Source organism: Oryctolagus cuniculus, chromosome 8, assembly GCF_051225735.1.
Source record: "Oryctolagus cuniculus isolate XC-2025 breed Fujian yellow rabbit chromosome 8, ASM5122573v1, whole genome shotgun sequence".
In the NCBI taxonomy this organism is placed as follows: domain Eukaryota; kingdom Metazoa; phylum Chordata; class Mammalia; order Lagomorpha; family Leporidae; genus Oryctolagus; species Oryctolagus cuniculus.
Window position 1 is genome coordinate 28,378,644 of NC_142874.1, and position 27,142 is coordinate 28,405,785.

Consider the following 27,142-nt stretch of genomic DNA (forward strand, 5'->3'; position numbering starts at 1 on the left):
AAAAAACTGCTGTGTTTTCAGTTGACTTCATCAATACGTAATGTCCCTCTTTGCAAACATTTGTAATTTTCCTTATTCTGAAATATAGTTTCCAACATTAACCCAGTAGTATATTTTTACATCCTTTAACCTTTGCTTTGTCATTATATTTAAATGGTGTGCCTTGTTGAAAACACTTATCTGAGTATTTCCTTGTTATTCAGCCTGATGATATTTTGACCTCTGATTTGGGGGGTTAGACCATTTACATATACTTACAGTGATGTTGATGATTGATTTTGAATGTAGTTTTATAGTCTCTATTTATTTGTATTTTTCCACTTTTCCTGCTTTCTTGCAGATAGAATCCAAAACCCAATTGCTTGTGATTCTTTCTCCATTCATGATTTATTACACATTAGATTTAGTTTTTTATGGGTTACACTTGTGTCTAGAATATGCGTCTTTTTTCATATGTTGTCTTCACCTGACAACTTCATGCATAGCTCATCCTTCCATAATCTGCTTCTTATGTGCTATGGTTGACATACATTTTCCTTCCCATTTGTTATAAAGCTTATAATGCAGTATCAGTACTTTAGATTTCAGTCAATCATTATCATTTAGAGTGATAACAGTAAGCTAATGTTGTTGTCCATAGTCACATTTTTTAAAAAAGGATTTATTTATTTATTTGTTTATTTTAATGACAGAGCAACAGAGGGAGGGAGAGACAAGACTGAGAGAGAGAGAGACAGAGAGAATCTTTCCATCTGTTTTTTCTCATCTAAATGGTCACAATAGCTAGGTCGAGCCAGGTGGAAGCCAGGATCCAGGAACTACGCAGGTCTCCAACATGGGCGGCAGAGGCCCAAGTAATTGAGCCATCTCCTCCCACTTTCTCAGGCACATTAGCAGGGAACTGGGTCAGAAGCTAAGTAGCCAGGACCTGGGCTGGCTTTCCACCATAGGATGATGGGCTGCAGCTGGTGGCTTAACTCACTGAGCCACGACTCCAGCTCCCTTATTCACTTTCACCTGTACCATATCTCGTGCATTTCATTTGTGTGTGTGTAGATCCAAATTTCTTCCAGCTATCTTTTTCCTTCTATCTGACGATGATCTTAACATTTTTGGAGGCGCATCTTTTGTAGCAATTTCCCTCTACGTTCATTTGTCTGAAAAACTCCATTGCTAGCTATTAAAATCTACAGTGGGCATGTGTGTTTCCCTCAGAATCTCAAATTGTCACTGCATTTTCTTCAGGCTTCCATTGTTTCTGATTAGAATTCTTGTGTAATTTGTACTTGGTGTCTATGTGTGCAGTGTTTTCTTCTTATCCCTACCAACCAGAATTTCTTGATTACTTTAGTAATTAATTAATGAGTTGTATAGGTGTGGTATGGTATGGTATAGTGTGTGTGTGTGTGTGTGTGTGTGTGTGGTTCCTAGGGTCTCAGGGGTTGTAGTATCTGTAGTATGCTATACTTCAAAAATTGGCAAATTCTAAGTCATGAACACTTTAGTTGATCTTTTCCCACTTTGTCTCTTTTCTTTTCCCAGGGCACCTGTTATATATTTGTGAGATCTCTTGATATTGTCCCATAATCACTGCTTGCTTTACTATAGTTTTTTTAAAGCTATTTATTTATTTGAAAGACAAAGCACAGTGTGTGTATAGTGATGGGGTACAGAGAGAAAGAGAGAGCTCCCATAAGTTAGTTTGCTCTTCAATTGTGTGAATCCTAAGGAAAGACCCAGCTGAAGCAAAAACCTGGAGACCATTCAGTCTCCCATATTGCTGGCAAGGACCCAAATACTTGGCCATTACCTGCAAGAATACACACCAGCAGGAAACTGGAGTAGAAGTTGTGGAAGTGGGATTCAAACCAGGTACTCCAATATGGAATGTAGGCATCCCAAACAGCATCTTAACGGCTGCAGCAAACACCCACTCCTGCTCTGAGTTTTGTTGATGGTTTATTTTAATTTATACAGACTACACTGATGTATATCAAGTCTACTTAGTCTTTCTTAATCTGCATCCAGCCACACTTCACATAAGCCTGGTAATCAGCAGAGCATGAAATAATACCCTGGGTAATGCAGGTGAGCCCAGTGTAAACACAAGTACCCTGACATGTCAGATAGGGTAGGAGAAGAGTCAGTGTGAGGCACTGGATGTGAGAAAGACTCAACCGGCTGTTAGGAAAGAACCAAGAAGGAAGGCAGGCAGGCAGGTGTCAGAAACTGGTAAAGAGAAGGAAATCAATTTTTTCTCTAGCATCTCTACAAATAAGACTTCTAACACCTAATAATTTTAGTCCAGTGAGATCCTTGTACATCTGGGCTCCAGAACTATGAAATAATAAATGCTCATTGGTTTAGGACACTGAGTTTCTTGTGACTTGTTAACATCAAGAGTGGTTTGAATGTATGCACTGCTTTTCCGACAAAGACAAAGGGTTTTTACTTCTACCTCTTCTCCTGAAGTGCAAGATCAGTTGGACAGACAAGAACAACAACAATAAAAATGTATATTATAGATAGGCACCACAGGCTTTTCTACTTCCTGTATGCATTCCTAAGTGTATTTCATGAGAAATGATGACACCAACTGATGTGGTTCAAAATATATAGAGAGGAAATATTTAAGACAAAAAAAAAAATGCTACTAACTGGGGAACATAAATTTAGGTAAAGAGGGTTATATTTCTTTTCTCAAACAAGTAAAATGATGATAACATTAGACTCAATCATGTATATATTATGTAATGCCCAGAAAAAAACTTTCTATTAAAGTTATAAAAATGAGGTTCTAGGCCGGCGCCACGGCTCACTAGGCTAATCTTCCACCTGCGGCGCCGTCACACTGGGTCCTAGTCCCGGCTGGGGCATCAGATTCTGTCCCGGTTGCTCCTCTTGCAGTCCAGCTCTCTGCCGTGGCCCGGAAAGGCAGTGGAGGATGGCCCAAGTGCTTGGGTCCTGCACCTGCATGGGAGACCAGGAGAAGCACCTGGCTCCTGCCATCGGATCAGCGCAGCGCCAGCCGTAGCGGCCATTTGGGGAGTGAACCAACGGAAGGAAGACCTTTCTCTCTGTCTCTCCCTCTCACTGTCCACTCTGCCTATCAAAAAAAAAAAAAATGAGGCTCTAAAAAATGTACAAATAAACAACAGGAAAGTAAAACAGAAAATAAAATCATAAAGACAAACAAAATAAAATGACAGATGTAAGTCCTAACACATCAACAATTAGAATAAATGCAAATGATGTGAAAATATCAATTAAAAGTAGATATCAACAGGGTAGTAAAAGCAAGAAAGCTTGATTCCATTATATGCAGCCTCAAGAAATCAGATTCAGAAATGTTGATAGAAGGAAGTTAAGAATGAAAGGGAGAAAAATAATTATACATCATGCCAATACTAATAAAAGAAAATTTGAAGTGGCTGTATGAGCATTAACAGAAGATAAAGTAGATTTCAAAGCACAGATGATTTCCAGAATCAAAGAGTGACATAATATTGAAATAAAAATCTCGAGGTCGGAGCTGTGGCCTAGCAGATAAAGCTGCCACCTGCAGTGCCAGCATCTCATGTGGATGCAGGTTTGAGTCCCAGCTGCTCCACTTCCGATCCAGCTCTCTGCTGTGGCCTGGGAAAGCAGTGGAGGATGGCCCAAGTCCCTGGGCCCCTGCATCTGTGTGGTAGACCTGGCTTTGGATCTGTGCAGCCCTGGCAGTTGCAGCCATCTGGAGAGTGAACCATTGGATGGAAGACCTCTTCTCTCTCTCTCTGGACCACTTGGGCCACCTTCTGTTGCTTTCTCGGGAGCATTAGCAGGGAGCTGGATCAGAAATGGAGCAGCTGAGACTTGAACCAGTGCCCATATGGGATGCTGGTACTGAAGGCAGTGCCTTAACCCACAACAACACAATGCCAGCCACTAAATACCTAATTTAAAAATGTATTTACTGGGGCTGGCACTGTGGTGTAGTAGGTTAAGACTCCACATGTGGTGTCAGCATCCCATATGGGCACCGATTCAAGTTCCACTACTCCACTTCAGATTCAATTTCCTGTTAATGGCATGGGAAAGCAGTGGAAGACGGCCCAAGTGCTGGGGCCCCTGCCCCAGCAAGAGAGACCTGGTAGATGCTCCTGCCTCCTGGCTTCAGTGCGGCCCAGCTCTGGACATTGCGACCATTTGAGGAGTGAACCAGCGGATGGAAGACCTTTCTCTCTGAGTCTCTCCCTCTCTCTAACTCCACCACTCAAATAAATAAACATAAAAAAGTTGGTTTATTTCTTTATTTTCTTTTTTCTAATCATTGGTTCACTTGCATAACAGCAAGTAGTGCTGGGCCAAGAGAAAGCCAGCAGCCCAGACTCAATCCGGATGTCCCATGTGAGTGCAGGGATACAAGTACTTCAGGCATCATCTGCTGCCTTCCAGGGTGTGCATTAGCCGGAAGATGGACCAGATGCAGAGAATCTACAACTAAAACCAGTACCCCAGTCTAGGATTCAGGCATATGAAGTGGCAACTTAACCACTGCTCCAATCATCTGCTCCAAAACAAGCACTTTAAGTGATAATCTACTCACTAGAATGTGAACTACTTTGATGACAAGTATATTTTTCACCATTTGTAATTATTATGGAAATTTCAAAAATTGGTTTAGTTCAAATGGCAATCATTAACTTTTAGTATCTCTAGCCACAAACATTCTCCAGCACTATGTTTAGTGCTATATGATCTCAACAAACACAAAGTAACACTTCTCAACACAGATATTTTAAAACTAGGCATAAAGCATATTATCAAAACAGGTGGCATAATGTAGGGAGCACCAGAATATTTGTCCCAGACCTTGATTTGAACCCTATTTCTTACAAGATACTGCAAAGTTGAGTTGTATAAATTGATGTTTACAGAAATTATACTTTATTAAAAATATAGTTTAGGGAATTTTTCAGCAAGAATTTATATATTACATAGCTACTGTTGATTAAATAATTCCATCAGTGAAGCCATTGACTCATTTATTCTATATATATATTCTATATATAGTCTACACACTTTTCACTATGGTTTTTCTAGAAGCTAGAGAAAAACCAATATAAGAGCATTTTTAAAAGCTTGTGGTAAAATGGAATTAAAAGTTAATTTTTGGGGGTAGCCAAAATATTTTTTGAAATCCAATGCAAATTCATAATTTGCATTTTAATAATACATATTTTCCATGAACATTTTGAATATCCCCAGTAAGCATGAATTTGCCCCACCAAAAAAAAAAATTTACAACAAAACAAACTTATTTTTAATTCAATTTCACACAAACATTTTGAAGTACCCACATATAGTCTTGGCTATCATGGAATATACAACTTGGACAGTAGACAAATTGATCAGTGGCTACATGCAGAATACCAAAGGTGATAAATGCTGTGAACAGAGTTTCTGATGCTATTGTACCTGGGAGGGAGATAGGCCATTTGTGCTGCTATAAGAAATATCTTAGACTGGGTAGCGACAGAAAGGGATTTCCCACAGTTCTGGAGGATGGGAAGTCAAAGAGCACAGTCCTGGAAGGTTCAGGAGTCTGTTGAAAATCCCATCCTTGCTTCCAAGATGGCGCCTTGCAAGTTGTGTTCTTATGAGGGACAGCAGAACAGAGACAGGGCAGAAGGGACACATGGCTCCTTCAACAAATTTTTTTTCTATAAAGACATGGCTTGTTTTTAGGCCAAAAAACTGCACTGGTGACCTAATCACCCCTAAAGACTCTCATCTCTTAAGCCTATGATATTGGTGATCAAGTTTCAGCAAACGAATTTGGGTGGATACATTTTGACCATTGCAAGGGGTTTGACCAGGCCTACTCACATTAACTCCTTCTTATATGGCTTTAAGACAATAAGAAGTTTCAATGGTTTGGCAGATGAGTCTCTGTCTGTCTCTCTCTCCCCTCTGAATCTAAAAGGCAGTATACCATCCTGCAATGTATTCTATCTTAAGGAGATTGTTGCTTAAACTGTTATAATATTGGTTATGGCTTTGTTGCACGCTTTATGAATCCCAGTTCAACATCAATTTCCCTGAACTGTCTTGCTTTTGCACTGTCCATTCTGTCATAGATATTTCTCCATTTGATTTGACTGGTTTTCACAGTAGCGTGAAATATGTGTGCCTCACTAAACCTAACCAGAGTTCTCAGTAGAAAACCATTATGGTTACAAAAATTGTCAGAGGAAATTAAGTCATAGAGAAAGTGATGATCCATTTGGGAAAACATGTTTTACAATTTGTTTCATTTTGTGTGACTTAACATAATTCTAAATAAAATAAATATTTGTTCTCTTTAGAAAAATGTATGAGCACTATAAAGAATGACAGTTTTGTAAAAAGCTATCTCTAGCTAAATGATATCTACTTCCAGACTTGAAAACAAATGAACAGTGCATTAAAGATTGATATAAAATTTATTATCTTTGACTACTATATAAACATGTGAGTAATGTGATTTCTTTAAAAGGTATGTTTAATCTCATTGCCAAGAATGTTCATGAGAAAATATGGTTAAATATCTGACACTACCTCTCAGTCACAAATTCTGCACTCACATTTATCACTACATAGAAAATAAAGGCAGTGAAAGACAAAAAGAGGACTATTAAGTTTCCACGATTAAATCATTTTTCAATTTCAGTATTCGAGATCATACATTAAGACCTGAAGTTATCGGTATGGATACCCGACTTAAAACGAAGTAAGAGCTTTTGGCCGGCGCTGCTGGCTCACTAGGCTAATCCTCCGCATTGCAGCGCCGGCACACCGGGTTCTAGTCCCGGTCGGGCGCCAGAATCTGTCCCGGTTGCCCCTCTTCCAGGACAGCTCTCTGCTGTGGCCCAGGAAGGAAGTGGAGGATGGCCCAAGTGCTTGGGCCCTGCACCCCATGGGAGACCAGGAGAAGCACCTGGCTCCTGCCTTCGGATCAGCGCAGTGCGTTGGCCGTGGCAGCCATTGGAGGGTGAACCAACGGCAAAGGAAGACCTTTCTCTCTGTCTCTCTCTCTCACTGTCCACTCTGCCTGTTAAAAAAAAAATGAAGTAAGAGCTTTTAAGTGTGGAATAAATTATATATTGTTGCAAAAATTCTAACAATGATTATCAACTTAAGACACAAAGGGCATTCAAAGCTTTCATTCAATGGCTCTATCTTTGTGCTGGTGTTCATTGATGAAGTGTAAAAAGGAGAGTCAAAAGAGGCAGCCGAGAAGGGTCTAGAGAACACAGATTTGGGGACTAGAAAAAGCAATCTTTAATGTTTTACCATATCAAGTGACTAAGGCAAGTACAGCTGGTCTACCATATAGCAAGTACACTGAAGCATGCAACTATTCTAACAGTACTAGAGCAACTGTAAGCCTTTTTTGATTCCCCAAACAAAAATAAGAACAATGCTTATCTTCCATGGTTGTGATGGGGATCTAAATAAGATGATGCATAGGAAGTCCCTAGAACAGTGTTTGGAACTGAGAAAAAAAAAACAATAAAAGACAGCATTTTATTCATCAACAACATTATTATCTAAAGGAATCTTGATCAAAGCTTGACTGAGCATTTAAATCATTGCAAGAAACCAAAATCCAAAATGTATTCATGGGAAGTCTTTAAATATCCATCATATTCAAAGTAGCACCTACTGGGACCAGTGTGCATTTTAATAATACATATTTTCCATGAACATTTTGAATATCCCTAGTAAGCATGAATTTGCCCCACCAAAAAAAATTTACACCAAAACAAACTTATTTTTAATAAGTTATATATATAAGTTATATATATAAGTTATATATATAAGTTTTATATATATATATATATATATATATATATATATATCTCTGAGTGCTGGTTTGAATTCCTGCTATTCCACTTTGATGCAGCTTCCCGATTATGAGTCTGGGCAAACAGGGTGATGGGTCTCCACCATCCACATTGGAGATCAGCATGGAGTTCCTGGCTCCTGGGTTCAGCATTGCCCAGCCCTGCTAGATCAGAAACAGAGTAGCTGGAAATCAAACCTGCACTCTAGTAAGTGATGCAGGTGTCCCATGTGGCAGCTTAATGAGCTGCATCACAATGTCTGATACCAAGTTTTTGACAGATATGTTCGTCCGTCTATCCCAAACCCTATAAAAACAATGGCATTGCCAGCAAATACAGCATTGCTTCTAAATACAAGGCATTGTAGTAGAGACCATATGGAGGGACCAAACAAGAAGACTGCCATTTTTACCCAGAGATGACAGGAAATCAAGGTGTTACAACAAGACAAAGCCATGTCCAAAGATCAGAGTACAGAATCAAAGCATTCTCACAAGAACCGAAAGGGTACTGGCAAACTTATGTAATAAGGGACAATCTCAAGCCCAGGAGTCCAAATTCTGAAGAAGCAGCAGACATAAATTACCTCCATTTTCACCTCCCTCCCTCGTGTGACCAAATCCAGGACTTTTTGAAACCCAAACAGTGGCTCCAGGAAGTCTCGCCACCTTATCCTGTTTGGCAGTACCTTCAGCAACTGCAATTGTTTTATGAAACAATGAGGGCCAAATGTTACCTGTTCCTCGTTCCCATTTGTTTTCTCCTCCAAATGCAATTGTGGTTTTCAGCTTTAAAAGCCCAACCCTTACCTTTGCTCAAGGTCCAGAGATCTTTTGGTGTGAGCCTGCTCTCCACCTGATCAAAGGGCCCCACCCTGAACAACCCAGTCTAATCCAGTCGCTTCCCAATCACTTTCTGCATTGTACTCGGGTTAAGCCACCACCCTATTAAGTATCATCATTTCATGATTTTGAGACTCCAACATCTGAGGAGTCACGTCTTGTTCAAACTATAGCCGTCTGGCATTGAGAAATTTCATTATTAGCCTGCATAATTTCTACAACTTCATAACACTTCCACCATGAATTAAGGAAACAGCTTCCTTTGTCACTCACCAAATCTTAAGAGGCTGAAATGTCCACACCAATGCTAAAAACTTCTAACTAGTGTCTGCAGGAAGAGTTGCTTTTCTGTAAATTCAGATGGTACTTCATAAGCATATCTACCTGTTATCCCCTGAGATCCTCCAAAGTCACTACAGGAACACTGTTTTCACATATCCAGACAGTGCAGACAATGAGGACCTCCCCTGAACCCAGAATTCCAGGGTTACCCTTCCCAGAGGTAAGGAATACTTCAGCAGTGCTCAACTAGCAAGCATGTTGTGGGTGATCCTGTGCCTGCCTGCCTTGCCCATGCAGGAGGTTAAGAGGGTGTGGCACACCATGCCTCCAGAGAAGGACCCTATCACTGCGGGCAGGTGGCAGGAGCCCCAGGCTCATTTACCAGAACCCTGCTTCCTGTTAAAGGGCTTTGTAATTGCCAATCAAGTAAACAGCTCCTGGGTGTGGCCAAGACCCTTAAGGACCACCTGGAAGGCTACATAGGGTACATGACCTTCAAACTGATTGGAGAAGCATAGCGGTGCCAACATCAGCTTTATCCTATGGAATTAGTGTTGCCCTGAACTAGCTATGGCCTCTGCCTGTCCCAGTTATTGTGTAAATTTGGGAAAGGATCCAATCAATGGAATCACACTCACTCTCTCTCTGTCTCTCCTTGACATTCTTTCAAATAAATAAAAATAAATAAGTAAAGTAAAAAGAATTGTTTCTGATGCAGTTTTCAAAGTCATGCTACAAATACATTATCCTAACCTTGTCTGTGATATAAAACAGAATACGGAAGAGTGACTCAGCTCAGCCCATTTACTTGAATCATTTGTCTTTTCCAATATGAAGATAAGAAAATGACTCTGAATCATTTTCCATAGCTACCTTTAGTCTTCTCAAAGGTATTTTGAAAAACCATCCATTCCTGGAGATGATTTTGCAGTGCATCCTTGTAGGAGTTATCTGGAAAAAAAAAAAAAAAAAGTCAAGTTGATTAAAGATCACTGCAGCAATGAAAAGAGGTGCTGATAGTCTGTTTCTTGGTTTTGGCATGATAGACACCGCACTTCATCTCTGTAGTCTTCTTCCTATACCCTAAATACAGTCTAGTCACAGGAACAACACCAGACAAACCCAAACACAGGGACATTGAAAAACCACCTGAGGGGAATTCCTTAAAACAGTGAATGTCACAGCCCAGAAGAACCTAAGGAGCTAAGACTCATAAATGTAATGTGCTCTTTTGGTGGGATCCTGAAAAAGAAAATGGACATTAGACAAAAACGAAGGAAATCCCAACATTGGTTAATAATAATGTGACAATCTTGGTTCACTTATTGTAATAAGCTTGCTCATACTAAAGTAAAATGGTATTAGAGGAAAGTACATTATCCTCACAGTTTCCTACAATTTAAAACTGCACTAAAATAAAGCCATTTCTTTCAATACATTGAAAGAGCACAGATATTAATCTAAAAGACCTTCCAACATCCTAAACTGGAATATTTTGAGCAACAAACATTGCTGCAATGCATCAAAAATGCATATTCATAGTAATATAAATGGATAACTGAAAACAAATATGGGAGAAGAGATAGCTTTCCATTAAAGAATCCAATTTAACAAATGTAAGAACTTAGAAAATTACATTAGAACAGTACAATAATAATTGCAGCATTGTCAAGGTGCTAATATTAATAGGCAACATTATGAGGGGATATAGGGTATTTGCAAAATCTCTTAGTAGCTCCCCCAAGATACGTATTGATTGCCAAAGGGAAATTATTATTTTAGGGTAGGTAAATCTAGTAAGCACTGCCTTATACCAATGATGAAGGCTCATATCAATAACGAGACAGAGCAACACTGTTTGCTTGCAGATACGGTAAATTCAAGGAAGGCTCATTTTTGTGACTAAGTAGCACTGGTTAAATCTTGGGGAGAAAAAATCAAGCAAGACCAAGCTGAGAGACTGCTACAACAGGAACTGATCAGCATTCTTGAAAACATCAAGACCACCATGGAAAACATGGAAGCAGAGCTGCATCTCAGTCTAATGGAAAAGCGGAGAAATCTGAGACAACACAGTCAGGGCACACAGCCTGATGTATTAGTCTGCTTTTGTTCCCACAACTGAAATACCCAAGAGAAGCTTCTTAGGAGAGAAAAAGTTTATTTCAGCTTACAGTTTAGAGCTTACATTTCAGGATCAAGTGGCCCCATGGTCTGTGCCCCTTGGAAGCTCATCTTCACTGGTGCAGAGGAACGACTGCGTGGTAAGCCAGCAATCAGAGAACAAGCAGGCCAAACCTGAACTCAAGTCAATCTTCTGGAGACAACTTCCCTCCCAGACTACATGACCTAAACACTCCCCACCAGATCCACCTCTCAGGTGCCATCATTAGATCAAGTCTCCACCCTGAATCCACTAAGACATTAAAGTTTAAACATCTGTGTGGGTCTGGGGAGACAAGTCCTACTCAACCTACAGCACCTGGCCTGGATGGAGTACTGAGTGGTTGTTTACGAACAGTAGTTAGGGAAACCTGGATCCAATCACAGTGAGCACAGTGAGTGACGGAAGGTGGCATGTGACTGGACCCTGAATGAGAGAGGTGAGCAGAGAGCCAGTTGCTATGCAGTAGATCTGTTCTGGAGCCTAATAGGCCTGGATTTGAGTCCAGCTCACTATCTCCTACCTGGCAAATTTCCTTTAAAAAAAAGATTTATTTATTTTAAAGACAGAAATGTGAATATGTTCCCTGGGTGAACTATGCACAACTCCCCACTTGGATCCATAATCCATCAGTTATATTTCACAGACCAACTTCTAACTGATGAGTTGCACCCAGACTATCTGCCAGTGGTTGAATGCAAAGACTATATCCTCAATGTTAGCACACTCCAACAGGGCCTGGTCTCACCATTAGCTCCTTAGCTGTCTTGGCAGTTCAACCTATTTGGTTGTACCAGAGTCATGAAGTCAAGTAAAATCACAAGAGCATTTCAAAAAATTCCCTTGAACCAGTCAACCCCTTGTGAAATTCTGTGCAGTGTGTTATTCTGTAAGATCCCTTTGACAAACACTGCAGGCGTGAAAGGCAGACCCACATGCAGTGTAAGTGCCAATTCCTGTGAACACTAATTACCAACACCTTCAGAGTAGAAAAGCCAGATGTGCTCATCTTATTGCCAAGCTGTCTGACTGCTCTTCTGAAGGGGTGGGACCACACCACTGTCCCACGTGCAGTCTCTGTTCTTCATCAACTGCACAAGCAGCAGCAAGAGGATCCACTGGAAAAGGATGGCCTGTTGAGTTCCCTCAGAGCTTCCGTCTCTGATTGGTTTGGGGTCTCTTGTAGAAGCAATAGAATGTAAATTTTATGAAAATCAGTTTTGTGGCATATATTTTTACATTTCTTAAATTTTTCATCAAAAACTTTAATATAGCATATTCATTATATTTACATGAAATGCCTAAAAATGAGAAATTGTTTCGTGTTTTAACATAAAAAATGTATTAACATGAGGAATGTTTCATGATATTTAACAATTGTTCCTTATTCGGTAAGAAAAATGTAATATATCATATTGCACTCATTCTAGAAAGCATAGACCTGAATTCAGTAAATAGATTACTTAAACTTATTTATTTATTTATTCATTTTATTTGAAAGGTAGAGAAACAGAGACAGGCAGGCAGAGACGGAGACAGAATCTTCTATCTGCTGGTTTGCCTCCTAAATGCCTGAAACAGTTGAGATTAGATCAGGCTGATGCCAAAAGTCAGATCAATCTGGATATCCCACATGGATGGCACGGCCGCAACTACTTGATCTATCACCTGCTGCTTTCCCAGGGTAGGCATTAGCCGGAGGCTGGAATTGGCAACTGATCCCAGTCTCTCCAGTACAGGATACAGTCTTCTCAATGACATCTTAATCACTGTGCCAAATGTCCCTCCTCCAGTACCTAAGCTTTACTTAGGTTTTCCACAACACCCTCCAATTTATTACATAACTGTGATTGTTCATTAATGTATTTATCTATATGTATGGAGAAAGAGTGTGATACAGAATAAGCCAGTGATTGAGTGGGAATACTGGGACATGAGAAAAACATAACTGTGCAATCATTTGTCATGAGCTATGAAAAGATTGCCCTTGTATGGCTTAGAATAATAAGATATTCATGAGACTCTTGCAGAATGAATTAAAGTACTCTGTGTGAAGCACTGCATGAATTAAGGGAAACCACTTAATATTAGGAGTTTTATCTTAAATGTAATAGAAATTTAAAAAAACTACATGCGTTTGCCCAATTACATCTAAATTTATAAAAAATATATAACTGGCCAAACCTGAAAGCAACTGACCATCTAAATTATCAATAAAAATACTTTCATACACCAAATACATATTTCAAAAAGTTAAAGTTATTAAACATAGCATTTATAATATTTGATTTAAACAAGCCATGCACATAACCACATAAAGCACAAGGATCAATTACTTTTACTCCCCAGGTAAAGTACAAATTTTCTTATACGTAGATAATTATGCTTTTTGAGAATTGGCTATTCTAATTTTTACTCACATTTAAATTTTTTTTTTAATTTTTTTTTTTTTAATTTTTTTGACAGGCAGAGTGGACAGTGAGAGAGAGAGACAGAGAGAAAGGTCTTCCTTTTGCCGTTGGTTCACCCTCCAATGGCCGCCGTGGCCGGCGCGCTGTGGCCGGCGCACCGCGCTGATCCGATGGCAGGAGCCAGGAGCCAGGTGCTTTTCCTGGTCTCCCATGGGGTGCAGGGCCCAAGCACCTGGGCCATCCTCCACTGCACTCCCTGGACACAGCAGAGGGCTGGCCTGGAAGAGGGGCAACCGGGACAGAATCCGGCGCCCCGACCGGGACTAGAACCCGGTGTGCCAGCGCCGCTAGGCGGAGGATTAGCCTAGTGAGCCGCGGCGCCGGCACATTTAAATTTTTTATTTATACTTTAGTCTATTTATAGTGTATCGTAATAGTAACCAAGAACAATTAGAAATCATCATGCTTGTAAATCAATCCATAGGAAAAACAAAACAACAAATCAACATGAATATAGCTTTAAATGTGATTTTTATCAAATAATATATGTTGAAAATTTAGTAACTTTACACTTATAAACATATTTATATAAGGTGAACAAATTTCATATATACAGATTTAGGAGCATAGTGATACTTTCCACCATACCCTTCCTCCTGCCAACACCCCTCCCCTCCCTTCTTGTTCCTTTCTTATACTTTCTTTTAATGTTTACAATGATCTATTTTCACTTTATTTTATAACTGTGAAAATAACTCTCCACTAAGTAAATAATTCAATGAGTAATAGGAAAACAACACTGTTCCTCAACAGTAGACATAAGTGCTGTAAACAATAATCAAATATCAAAATCTCAATTTTTCTCATATGTGTTACATTTTTGTGTACTCCTATTAGTTTCCACAGATCAGGGAAAACATATGGTATTTGTCTTTTGAGGACCGGTTTATTTCACTAAGTATAATGGTTTCCAGTTACATCCATTTTGTTGAAAAAGACAGGATTTCATTCCTTTTTACGGCGGAATAATATTCCATAATATCCCATGGTATATACCACATTTTCCTTAGCCAGTCATTAGATGATAGTCCTCTGGGTTGATTCCATATCTTAGCTATTGTGAATTGAACTGCAATAAACGTGGGAGTGCAGATAACTCATCCACATGCTGGTTTCATTTTCCTTGGGTAAATTCCCAGGAGTGGGATGCTGGTTCATATAGTGGGTCTATATTCAGATCTCTGAGGAATCTCCATACTGTCTTCCACAATGGCTGTACTAGTTTACATTTCCAACAACATGTATTAGGGTACTTTTTCCCACACATCCCCACCAGCATTTTTTTTATTTCTATATAAGAACCATTTTTCACCTCTAATGAGGGTGAAACTTCATTTTGGTTTTGATTTGGATTTCCTTAATGGCTAGTGATCCAGAGCATTTTTTTCATGTGTTTGTTGGCCATTTGAATTTCTTCCTTTGAAAAATTCCTGTTCATGTCCTATGCCCATTTCTTAAATGGATTGCTTCTTTTGAGCTCTTCATAAGTTTTGGATATTAATGATTTCTTCGCAGTGCTGCAGTTTCTTGGCTTGATGTAATCCCATTTGTCTATTTTTGCTTTGATTACCTAGGCTTCTGAGGTCTTTTCCAAGAACTCTTTGCCTATGCTGATGTCTTACAGAGTTTCCCCAATGTTCTCCTCTAGTAATTTGATGGTGTCAGATTGCAGATTTAAATCCATGATACATTTTGAGTTGATTTTTGTATAAGGTGTAAGGTAGGGTCTTGTTTCATATTTCTGCACATGGAAATCCAATTTTCCCAGCATCATTTATTAAAATATTTTTAGCAGGGTTGTGGAAGCTTATAGACTAATCTGATAGATAGGAAAGCTCTGTGAATTTGAAAAATCAATATAAGCTTGAAGTATTTTATAAGGATTCAACAAATGCAAAAAGTTAAAATAGGAAAGTATTCAACATAGGCCCAATATACACTATTTTCACTCCCTTCCATGGGAATTTGTAATCAAGTGTGGGACTTAATATTGTGAATATAAATTGGGAAACAACAAAGTCAGGAGACTCTGGGAAGAATTATTGTGCAAAAGCTGTTCACCCCCAGCTTCCAGACACAACACATTGGCATGTTTACAAAAGGACTGTGGGTTGGAAGATACGATAATTAATGAACTGAACTATCAGGTAGAAAATTAAATTACTTCCTCAGAAGAAGTATATTTTAACAAATAGGATATTGGAACCATCAGAGCAATAAATTGCTTTAGATAATTTTAATCAAATTTTAATAACATTTAAATAAAAATCAAATCACTCTGATTATATTTATGTTAAAGGATGCATGACATATGCATGCTTGCATAATTTCCTGATTTTGAGAGCTTTATGTGTTTCAGAAGTGCCTGAGAAAGCAAAGCCTGTACTCAATCACTTGAGAATAGCTCATTCTGCCCATTCATACTTAATTACTATATCTCAGTTTCCACAGCACCCAATTTCCCAAGAAGGGCAAGTGGATTAAAAACTATTAGTGACTACCATATCAATATCTATCACTTATGTCAGATAAATCAACAGGGATGATAAATGATTTATGCTTCAAGGCATTGAGTTATACAAATATTTATTCATGTTCTGTTCTAATGTTCTCACAGTTGATCAGAAACTATTAGCGGTGAAAAATTTCCCTCTTCATTATGTTTGTCTTGCCTATCCTTTTGAATTCATATATAATATTTAAATTATCTTTTGGGGAATCTCAGAGAACCAAACTCATTGGAAACGATTCTGGGCAAATTTTTCTTTCTGATGTGTGATTCTAGCGTTGTGGTGACTCTATGCCTCTGGGCCTAAATATGAAGTAATGGTTCCAAAAATTTAATTTATTTTGATTATATTATTTCCATATCTACTCAATCTTTATATTTATCCAGAACACATACATTATATTTTATATACTCTATGTAATTCAAGGGAAATTCAAAAACCTCATAGAAAATGGGGTATAAATCAAGTTTATTGTATTTAAAAAAACATTTGGAAATCTACACATAGTATTTTCCATAATACCCACTTTTCATACCCTTTTTGAAGATGTGCATAAAAGCTTGGGTTTGAAAATGTTTCGCACCACGATAAACTAAGCTTGTGTATATTCTAATCCCTAGGAAAAGTGCCTGGAGGGAATTCACTTAACATCCTCAGAAGACATTCAGTTTTCAGGCCATACTTCTCTTTTCCAATTCCCGGTGTCCCAAAAGTTCACAAAACCTATTCTGGCCTTGTCTCTTTATTCCATAGCAATGACTTTGATCACTGAACTAAATTTCATGAAACAAAATGCTACAACATAAGGAATATTTATCTATTAAAAGTAATTTGGCCAGTTAAAAACTTATACAGTCTAAATTTTGAATAACCCAATTCTTAATAAAGTATGTGTGTATTTGAATGGAGTCATTTTTATAAAGCTGTCTGTTTGCTTTACAGTGGCAAAGACTTTGAATGAACAGAGTGTGATAGGGCAGCTGGACATAAGAGAAAATACAAAATAGTAAGACAAACCTGTAGTAATTCTGTGATAATTGTTAAGTGCAGAATATAAAAGATCATATTAAGAACTAAGCACGAGGCCGGCACCGTGGCTCACTAGGCTAATCCTCCACCTTGCGGTGCCAGCACACCGGGTTCTAGTCCCGGTCAGGACGCCGGATTCTGTCCCGGTTGCCCCTCTTCCAGGCCAGCTCTCTGCTGTGACCAGGGAGTGCAGTGGAGGATGGCCCAAGTGCTTGGGCCCTGCACCCCATGGGAGACCAGGAGAAGCACCTGGCTCCTGCCATCAGATAAACACGGTGTGCCGGCCTCAGCGCGCCAGCTGCGGAGGCCATTGGAGGGTGAACCAACGGCAAAGGAAGACCTTTCTCTCTGCCTGTCTCCTCACAGTCTAATTCTGTCAGTCAAAAAAAAAAAAAAAAAAAAAAAGAACTAAGCACATCACTTTTCAGAGTTGTGATGGAAATATAAAAGGAAAATAAGAAATGGATATCTCCCAGATCATAGTCAATATTTTAACAGATGTCAGAGAAGGTAAAAAAATTGCACGATATTTATCATATATTTTTTTTTCTTTTAAAGATTGACTTATTTGTTTGGAAGGCAGGGTTACAGAATGGCTAGGACTGGGCCAGGCTGAAGCCAGGAGCCAGGCGCTGAAGCATGGCCCAAGCACGTGGGCCATCTGCTGCTGCTTCCCAGGTGCTTTAGCAGGGAGCTGGGTCTGAAGCAGAGCAGACTGAACTGGACCAGCATGCATATCAATGCCGGCATCACAGGCAGAGGCTTAACACACGGCACCAAAACACCAGCCCCTAGAAGATGTATTTTCCAGTTGAGAAGGTGATCTTCAACATGGGAGAACTGAATAATGTAGAAGTAGTTTATTTTGTTGGTTTTTTCATTGTTTCTTGAGGGGGTGGAGTGGGGTGGTGTTGTGACACAATGTGCTAAGCAGCCACCCGTGATGCCAGCACCCCATAAGAGCACCTGTTCCAGTCCTGGCTGACCCACTTCCTGTCTAGTTCTCTACCTTTGTTCCTGGGAAATCAGTGAAAGATGGCCCAAGTATTTGGGCCCCTTCCCCCAACATGGGAGACCTGGATGGAGTTCCAGGCTTCTGGCTTCAGCCTGGCCCAGTCCCATCTCTTAAGGCCATTTGAGGAGTGAACCAGTGAATGGAAGATCCCTTTCTCTTTCTATGTCTCTCTCTCAATTTCTCTCTCTCTCTCTCTCAATGTCTCTCTCTGTAACTGCCTTTCAAATAAATAAATATTAAAAATTAAATGTAGTATCAGAAATAAAATTTATGGTTAAAGAGGAACTGGTGGTAGTTCACCGCATCTTTTTAAAGGAATTTAGGTCTCCTAGCTGAGATATTCGGCCACGGGGCCAAAGGTTTTTCAAAAGAGAGCTCACGTGCCGACACTAATTGTTTATGAAGGTTCATGGGAATGAGGAAGTTGGCAGATTTAACAGAGGTTAACATCATAATTTTCCAAAGGGAAGATTTGTAGTGATCAGATATCAAATTTCTAAGGTATATATTTGTCACATACTCATGTTTTCTTTTAACTTATACTAAATTACCTAGATGGATTGTGGGGTAACTTAGGAAACACAATGAGATTCTAAGTAATATTTATTAATACAGTAGTGACAATTGTTACTTTTCCTTTTCAAGGGTAGGTTATATTATGCTAAACTTGCTGGCAGCTTTTTGCATAAACAAACAGTTATTATGAGTGTGGAATGCTTTATAATTTATTACAGATCAAATGACAATAAAATTGGGCAGAAGTGAAAAATTTTGTCTTTGACTTTATCTTACATCATTATATTTTAATCCATTATTTAGATCAATATATAAAATGTAAATCTATCACAATGTTAAATTTAATATAATAGCTTCTGGGGGGTTCCAAGATGCAGAACAGCAACAGGATGGTCTGACTTAGGCTGGCAAAATTAATGCTTAAAAACAGGAGAAAGGCTGGCACCATCGCGCAGTAGGTTAATCCTCCACCTGCGTCACTGACATCCCATCTGGGCACTGGTTCTAGTCCCAGCTGCCCCTCTTCAATCCAGCTCTCTGCTATGGCCTGGGAAAGCAGTAGAAGATGGCCCAAGTGCTTGGGCCCCTGCACCCACGTGGGAGTCCGGGAGGAAGCGCCTGCCTCCTGGCTTCGGATTGGCGAAGCTCCGGCCATTGCGGCCATCTGGGGAGTGAACCAATGGAAAGTTTCTCTCTCTGTCTCTCCCTCCCACTGTCTATAACTCTACCTCTCACATAAATAAATAAAATCTTAAAAAAAAAAAAAAAAAAAACAGGAGAAAATACACTTGGGGGAAAGAGCTCTGGGGTAACCCTAGAAAGAGACCCAGCACGAGCAATAGAAACACTCCAGACCCCCACCAAGGGAGCAAATTTCAGTTCACAATTGATCATAATGAAAGGACTAAGAGTCAAAGGGAGCACATAAACAAGTCTAGTACCTGCTAACACTAACCGATAGAATAAATAAAGGGGAGAGTGATCCAACAGGGGAAATGAGATACTCAGCAGACTCATAGAATGGCAGATGTCCTAAATAGCACTCTGGCCTCAGAATCAGCCCTAAAGGCATTCAGATCTGGCTGAAAAGCCCATGAGAGTATTTCAGGCATGGAAAGCCAAGACACTCTGGCAAAAGATCTCTGTGAGTGAGATCTCAGTAGAAAGAACAGGTCTTCAATGAAGGAGGTACCTTTCTCTGAAGGGAGGAGAGAACCTCCACTTTGACTATGACCTTGTCTAAACAAGATAAGAGTCGGAGAACTCAGAGGGCTTCCATAGCCTTGGAAACTCATGACTGGAGCATAGGGAGATTACTGATGCCATAGACAGGAGTGTCAGTTGGTAAAGTCAACAACAGGAGTCACTGTGCACTTACTCCTCATGTAGGATCTCTGTCCTTAATGTGCTGTGCATTGAGATTTAATGCTATAACGAGTACTCAAACAATATATTTCACTTTGTGTTTCTATGTGGGTGCAAACTGTTGGAATCTTTACTTAATGCATACGAAACTGATCTTCTGTAAAAAAAAAAAAAAAGAAATTATCAATTCCCAACTTGACTCTCACTGGGATTAAACATGACAATAGGTCTGATCTGATTTCATCATCATTTAAAAAAATCATCTATTATTTTTCACTTTATGTTTCTGTGTGGGAGCAAACTGTTGAAATCCTTACTTAATGTATACTAAGCTGATCTTCTGTATATTAAGATAATCGAAAATGAATCTTGATGTGAATGGAAGGGGAGAGGGAGTGGGAAAGGGGAGGGTTGTGGGTGGGAGGGACGGTATGGGGGGGAAGCCATTGTAATCCATAAGTCGTACTTTGGAAATTTATATTCATTAAATAAAAGTTTAAAAAAAAAAAAAAAAGAAACACTCCAGACCCGCACCGAGGGAGCAAACAGCAGAAAACAACAGAAGTTTGGAGGAAGACACCAGCCCTGGCAAACCAGGTGAGAGGGGACAACATAGGCCCGTGGCACTGCTGATACAGCTGCAGGGAGAGCTTGGTAAACTGCTTTTAAAGTTCCATGCAAACCCCCTAAGACAGCAGAAGTGGGAAGAAAGAAAAAAATAAGAGACTGTGCATCCCTCTCCCACGTCGCTCTGCACCATCCCCTCCCTGCCACAGCAGAAACCTGCAACTATTTTTTTTCTCTTTGGACTCAGGCATTGGGCCACCACCTGTGCACGCCCAACAATAAATAACAGAGGTCACATCCCAGCCAATAAACCAGGGCCACAACAATACAGCACCTCTCCATACTCCCACAGCTCCTCGGTTCCTATAACAGCTCATACCAGAGGGAGCCTTGCTCACAGGAAAGACTCCATAGATCAAACGTGCAGTTCCTGAAGCAGAGTGGTGAGTGTGAGCACACTGGGGACTAACACCGGGGAGTCCATCAGCTCAGAGGAGAGCTACCATGCCCAGTGGGGGGTCTTTCCTGGATACTTGCCCCACCCTGGAATACTGAACGGAGCACCCTGGCCACACCCAGCACACACCTCTCAGTATTCACTGAAAGTGTAGCTGCCCCACTAAGTCACAGAGATGCAGACCAAAGACAGAAGCCATCAAAAAAATGCCAAAGAATAAAGGAAAATATTCAAGAAATAAGAATAAGGAAGTCACTATGAGCCCCCCAAAGGAACACTACAACATTTCAATACTAGAAGCTGAAGATGAAGAGATTGGGGAAATGCCAGAAATGGAATTCAGAAAACTAATCATCGGGTTACTCAGAAGCAGTCAGAAGCAAATTCACGAATGAAAATTTTTCCCATGAAATTGAGATCTTAAAGATAAATCAAAATGAAATACTTGAAATGATGAATTCAATAGATCAAATAAAAAACACAGTGGAAAGTTTTAACAGAGTTGGTGAGGCAGAAGAGAGAATATCTGAGCTAGGAGACAAATCTCTGAGAATTTTATAGTCAGACCAAAACAAGAAGAAATCAGAAAACTAAAAAAACAGTGTTGGAGATTTACAGGATAGCATCAAATGACCCAACATATGGCTCTTAGGAGTCCCTGAAGGCAAGGAAAGAGAGAAAGGATTATAAGGCCTTTTCAGTGAAATAATAACAGAAAACTTCCATAATTTGGAAAAAGAAAAGCACATCCAAGAAGCACATGGAACTCCCAATAGACATGACCAGAAAAGATCTTCACCGTGACACATTCCAATAAAACTCTCTTCAGTAAAACATAACTAAAAGATTCTAAAATGTGAATGAGAGAAATATCAAATTACTCTCAGAGTTACTCCAATTGCACATTAAGAGTCCTTCCATATCTTCTAATTAATCCCAGTCTAACGGAGTAGTGCAGATATTGCATAAGTGGCAGACATATGTAGGATGAGTTCTGAGAAATAAAATTGGTGTAAAATTAATGTGAAAATCAAGGAGTTGTAATAGTGATGTGGATGAAATATACAAAGCATTAAGTAACATAAAGTCCATCAAGTAGTTATGACTAAATAGTTATGAAGACTATTGTGACCAAAAAATTAAGCATAGATAGGATTGAGATAGGAAAGTAAGAAGTTTGCTTAGAAAACAGTCAATGGTCAAATGGATTGGAATTTTTCCTATAAAGGGAAATAATTTAAAAAGTTTTATTCCTTGTTAGAGGGGAAATATAACCTATGCTTCAGAAAACAGTGTTGATTGAGACAAGGAGATAACACTATTACAACAAGTGTGTGACACAACCAGTAGTGGTAGGAATTAAGAAGAGTCAGCACTGCAGGGCAAAGTTGAGAGAACTTGGCGACTAACTAAAAAGAAAGAGAATCCAGTAATGTACCATCATATGTCAAAAAGGGAAAAGAGAGAGTAGATGATGCTGCCTGACGGGAAAATGGTGTCCTTAATGGACGGGGTGCAGAGAAGACCACGTAGGTAAAAGTAATAGAAAACGACAGTTCCACAAAGCCAAGTCTGAGACTACTTTCACACATCAGGGAAGCATCTGGCTGCCCAGAGGGATACTTCCGTTCAGATTTGTTTCTCTGTTTAACTTATCTCATGTAACTACAGTTCATTTGCTACAATTTATATTATCCTAAATCAATATGTCCACATTTGTTTAAATTTGCATGTTGACATATTCTAAATGCACTTTAGGTAAATTCTCCTGATCATGTTCAATTGACGTGTAGCATGAATATATGAAAGCAGTATAAAATCATGCTCAATGTCATGATGAGTTTATGATAAATGCACTCACCTGTGTAACCGCAGGAAGCCAGGAAATGAAACCTTGCCGTCACCACAGAAGTCTCTGTTGAATCACTGTAAGAAGCCGCTCTCCTCAAGATTTCTAAAACCCGATTTTATGTTAATATAAATGAACCAACACCGTATCTACACTTCATCCACCTTTTGCTCAAAATCATGTTCGTAAGATTCTTCCATAGTGTCATGTATGGTAGAAGTTCTTTCATTATTATCATTGTGTAATTTACTATGCGACTATACCATACTTCGTTTATCTAGTCTACTCTTAATGGAAATTTGAGAGGCAAATATGAATTTTATAGATTTTGGATATTGCTAACTATGTGGCTATAAAATACTATAGCTGGTATTTGGAGAACGAATATTTTGTGCATTCCTTTTGGGTGTTTATCATATATCTTGGAGAGGAATTACTAAGTCAAAATTATGCATATTTTAAGCTTTAACTGATTACCAGTTTTTCAAAGTGGTTGTTCCAATTATAATTCCAGTAGAGAGTTGGAGAGTTCTGGTCACTCTAAGTTCTCATCAACACTTGAAATTCTCACAGATTGCTGTCTGAGATAGTATGGTGAACATGGTGGTTTTGTGTATCTCTTATAACAAGTGAACTTAATTATTTTCATGTATTGTCAGTTATATATTCCATTTTATAAATTATCTGTGTAAATTGTATTTTTCTACAGGTTTTTCTTTTTTTGTATGATTTGTACCTGCACTCCCATGTTTACAGCAGCTAAATCAGAACAAATATATGAAATCAATCTAGATGTGCATGAACTGATGATAGGATAAAGAAAAATTGGAGTGAAATCCTGACAGTGTGCAGGAACTATTTTTCAAACTTATTTTGTTCCATTCATCTATTTTTTATCATTGTGTCATTTTAATTATTATCAGTTTATATAGTTGTTGATAAATGATAATATAATACTTCACCTTTAATTTCCATGAGATCTTTATGTTTCTTGGATATTTTTGAACATCTGTATTTTAATACAAATGTTGGAATCAGCTGATCAGTTCACACACATACCTACCCCAGTTGGGATTTTAGATGAAATTACTTTGAATTCTCAGAATTTATAATTTTATATCACTGAGTCTTTCTATCTATAAACATATCATCCAATAAATAATATTCTTCTTCTTTAATAAACTTTTAAGTATTTTATTTATCTTCATCTACTTGAAAAACAAAGTGACAGGAGAGAGAGGGAGAGAGAGAGAGAAAGGGTTTGATTTTCAAAAAAACGGTGTGCTCCCCAAATGCCTGCAATACCAGGGCTGGGCCACGCAGAAGCCAGGAGCCTGTAACTCTACACAGGAGCCCCATGTGGGTGGCAGTAGCCCAAGGGCTGGAGCCATCCTCTTCTGCCTCTCAGGATGCATTCCCAGGTAGCTGGACCAGGAACAGAGGAGCTGGAACTTGAATTGGCACAGGGACACAGGCTATAGGCAGCCCAAACAGGGGCTTACCTCATTGAGCCACATTACCTGCCTGAGAAATGATATTTTTTAATTTCTTCAAATAAAGTATATTTTATCTGTAGAGATATCTGATATACATGTTGTAACATTTTTTCCTGGACATTCCTCTGCCCTTTTTTTTGATAATCTGAAAAAAGAATTATAATTCAATTATTTTATAACTTTAGATTTTTGTAGATTGAATTCACTAAAAATGATGCTCTGTGAACTGTTGCTGTAAATTTGCTTCCTTGGGCCGGCGCCGTGGCTCACTAGGCTAATCCTCCGCCTTGCGGCGCCAGCACACCGGGTTCTAGTCCCGGTTGGGGCGCTGGATTCTGTCCTGGTTGCCCCTCTTCCAGGCCAGCTCTCTGCTGTGGCCAGGGAGTGCAGTGGAGGATGGCCCAGGTGCTTGGGCCCTGCACCCCATGGGAGACCAGGAGAAGCACCTGGCTCCTGGCTCCTGCCATCGGATCAGCGTGGTGCGCCGGCCGCAGCGCGCCGGTCACGGCGGCCATTGGAGGGTGAACCAACAGCAAAGGAAGACCTTTCTCTCTGTCTCTCTCTCTCACTGTCCACTCTGCCTGTCAAAAAATAAAAAATAAAAAATAAAAATAAATAAAAAAAATTTGCTTCCTTTCCAATTCTTATTTTTATATGGTCTTTTTCTTTGTGGCTATCTTTGATGCCTTGATATTCTTTTTGGGATGACAAAAGGTGATGAACTGTCGTATTCTCATTATGCAGTTAGGAAGCAGAGTTCTCTAAAACATGTACTTTAAAAAAAAATCCATTAGGTAAGCATTGTCTGTCACCACAGTCCCCTGCAGGAGTGACAGTGGTGAAGGAAAACCACCTGTATATGCTGTGGCAATGTCGTAACAGAATTGTATTTTTTCTTCCAATCAGGCCATGGCAGCTGTTTACTTAGATTATAGTGACTAGCATGTGCTAACAAATCTCTTTTAAGTACTGATGCCAGAAAGTAATAAATAACATATAAATAAATACTGATGAATACTATGAGGAATGCAAAGTGTTGCAGAGCAGTGAGTGCTATATGTGAGGGACCCATCTCCTCCTGAATCATCCATCCTAATAACAGAAGTATAAATTCAGAGGAAGATAACATAGGACAGTGCAAGAGGGAAAAATCAATGAAAGAATCTCAAACACAGACTCTCCCTCACTTCAGTCCCTTGTGGACATAAGTCTTAATGAACATATTGATGAGTCAGGCAAACACATTCAATTACTCTCAGGCAGGCAGGCCAGCATAACTTTTGTTTGTTTTTATTTTCAATATTGATGGTCTCCTATAAATAAAATAATTGTCCAAGGATAACTTATTCATAGTGATTTCTTCATATTCTCTTGAAGAATAAGCCAGGTCTTCAAAATGTCCATGGAAAACACATATTGTGAAATAATTACACTTGGACTTCAAAGCATTTTTACCCCAGAAATATCCTTTTGATTCTATGGAATGAAGCTGGAAATCAGCACCTGAGGAATCTCTAGAACATATGCAAACTCACTGAGACTGAAAAACATGCTCCTGAATGAATAGTAGGTCATAGGAGAAATAAGAAAAAAGTCTGGAAACAAATGAAAACATTAATACAACAACATATCAAAACTTATGGGATAGAGCAAAACAGTGTTAAGAGGAAAGTTTATAACAATTGGTGCCTACATCAAGAAATCAGAAAGGCACCAAATAAATGAGCTATCATATATCTCAAGGAACTAGAGAAACAGCTATCATATATCTCAAGGAACTAGAGAAACAATAGCAAACCAAAGCCAAAACTAGTAAGAGAAAAGAAATAATTAACATTAGAGAATAAATCAACAAAATTGAATCAACAAATACAAATGATCAGGAAAATGAAGAGCTGGTTTCTTGAAAAAATAAACAAAATTGACACACCGTTGGCCAAACTAACCACAAAAAGAAAGAGAAGAGTCAAATCAATAAAATTAGATGAAAAAGGAAATGTAACAACAGGCACCACAGAAATAAAAATAGTCATCAGAAATTACTACAAAGAGCTGTATGCCAACAAACTGGGAGACCTAGAAGAAATGTATAGATTCCTGGACACATACAACCTACCTAAATTGAGCCATGAAGACAAAGAAAACCGAAACAGACCCATAACTAAGACAGAAATTGAATCAGTAATAAAGACCCCCCCCCCAACACAACAAAGAAAAGCCCAGGACTGGATGGCTTCACAGCTGAATTCTATCAGACATTTAAAGAAGAACTAACTACAATAGTTCTCAAGTTACTCAAAACAATTGAAAGGTAGGGAATCCTCCCAAATTCTTTCTATGAAGCCAGCATCACCTTAATTCCTAAACCTGAAAAAGATGCAAGAGAGAAAGCTACAGACCAACTTGCCTGATGAACATATACACAAAAATCCTCAACAAAATTCTAGCCAACAGAATGCAACACCACGTCAGAAAGAGCATCCACCCAGACCAAGTGGGACTTAGCCCTGGTATGCAGGGATGGCTCAACATTCACAAAGCAATCAATGTGATACACCACATTAACAAACTGAAGAACAAAACCATATGATTATCTCAATAGGTGCAGAGAAAGCATTTGATAAAATACAACACACTTACATGATGTAAACTCTAGCAATTTGGGTATAGAAGGAACATTCTTCAACTCAATCAAGGCAATTTATGAA

General features: G+C 39.1%; 1 long non-coding RNA gene across 12 annotated transcripts in view; it reads right to left on the bottom strand.

Annotated features, from left to right (window-relative positions):
* Positions 1-11,513, bottom strand: part of LOC149124943 (uncharacterized) — a 73,649-nt gene extending 62,136 nt beyond the window's left edge. For 4 of the 12 annotated variants that reach the window (XR_016211775.1, XR_016211769.1, XR_016211770.1 and 1 more), the window contains exons 1-2: positions 11,184-11,512; positions 9,869-9,946 (exon numbers count right to left, since the gene is read on the bottom strand). This is a non-coding gene — a long non-coding RNA (uncharacterized LOC149124943). Of the gene's footprint in view, positions 1-1,644; positions 3,107-6,147; positions 7,076-7,308; positions 7,520-9,868; positions 9,947-11,169 lie in introns of those variants that run through there. The other 8 variants (XR_016211772.1, XR_016211779.1, XR_016211776.1 and 5 more) reach the window with 5 other exon arrangements.
* Positions 11,514-27,142: the final 15,629 nt, after the last annotated feature.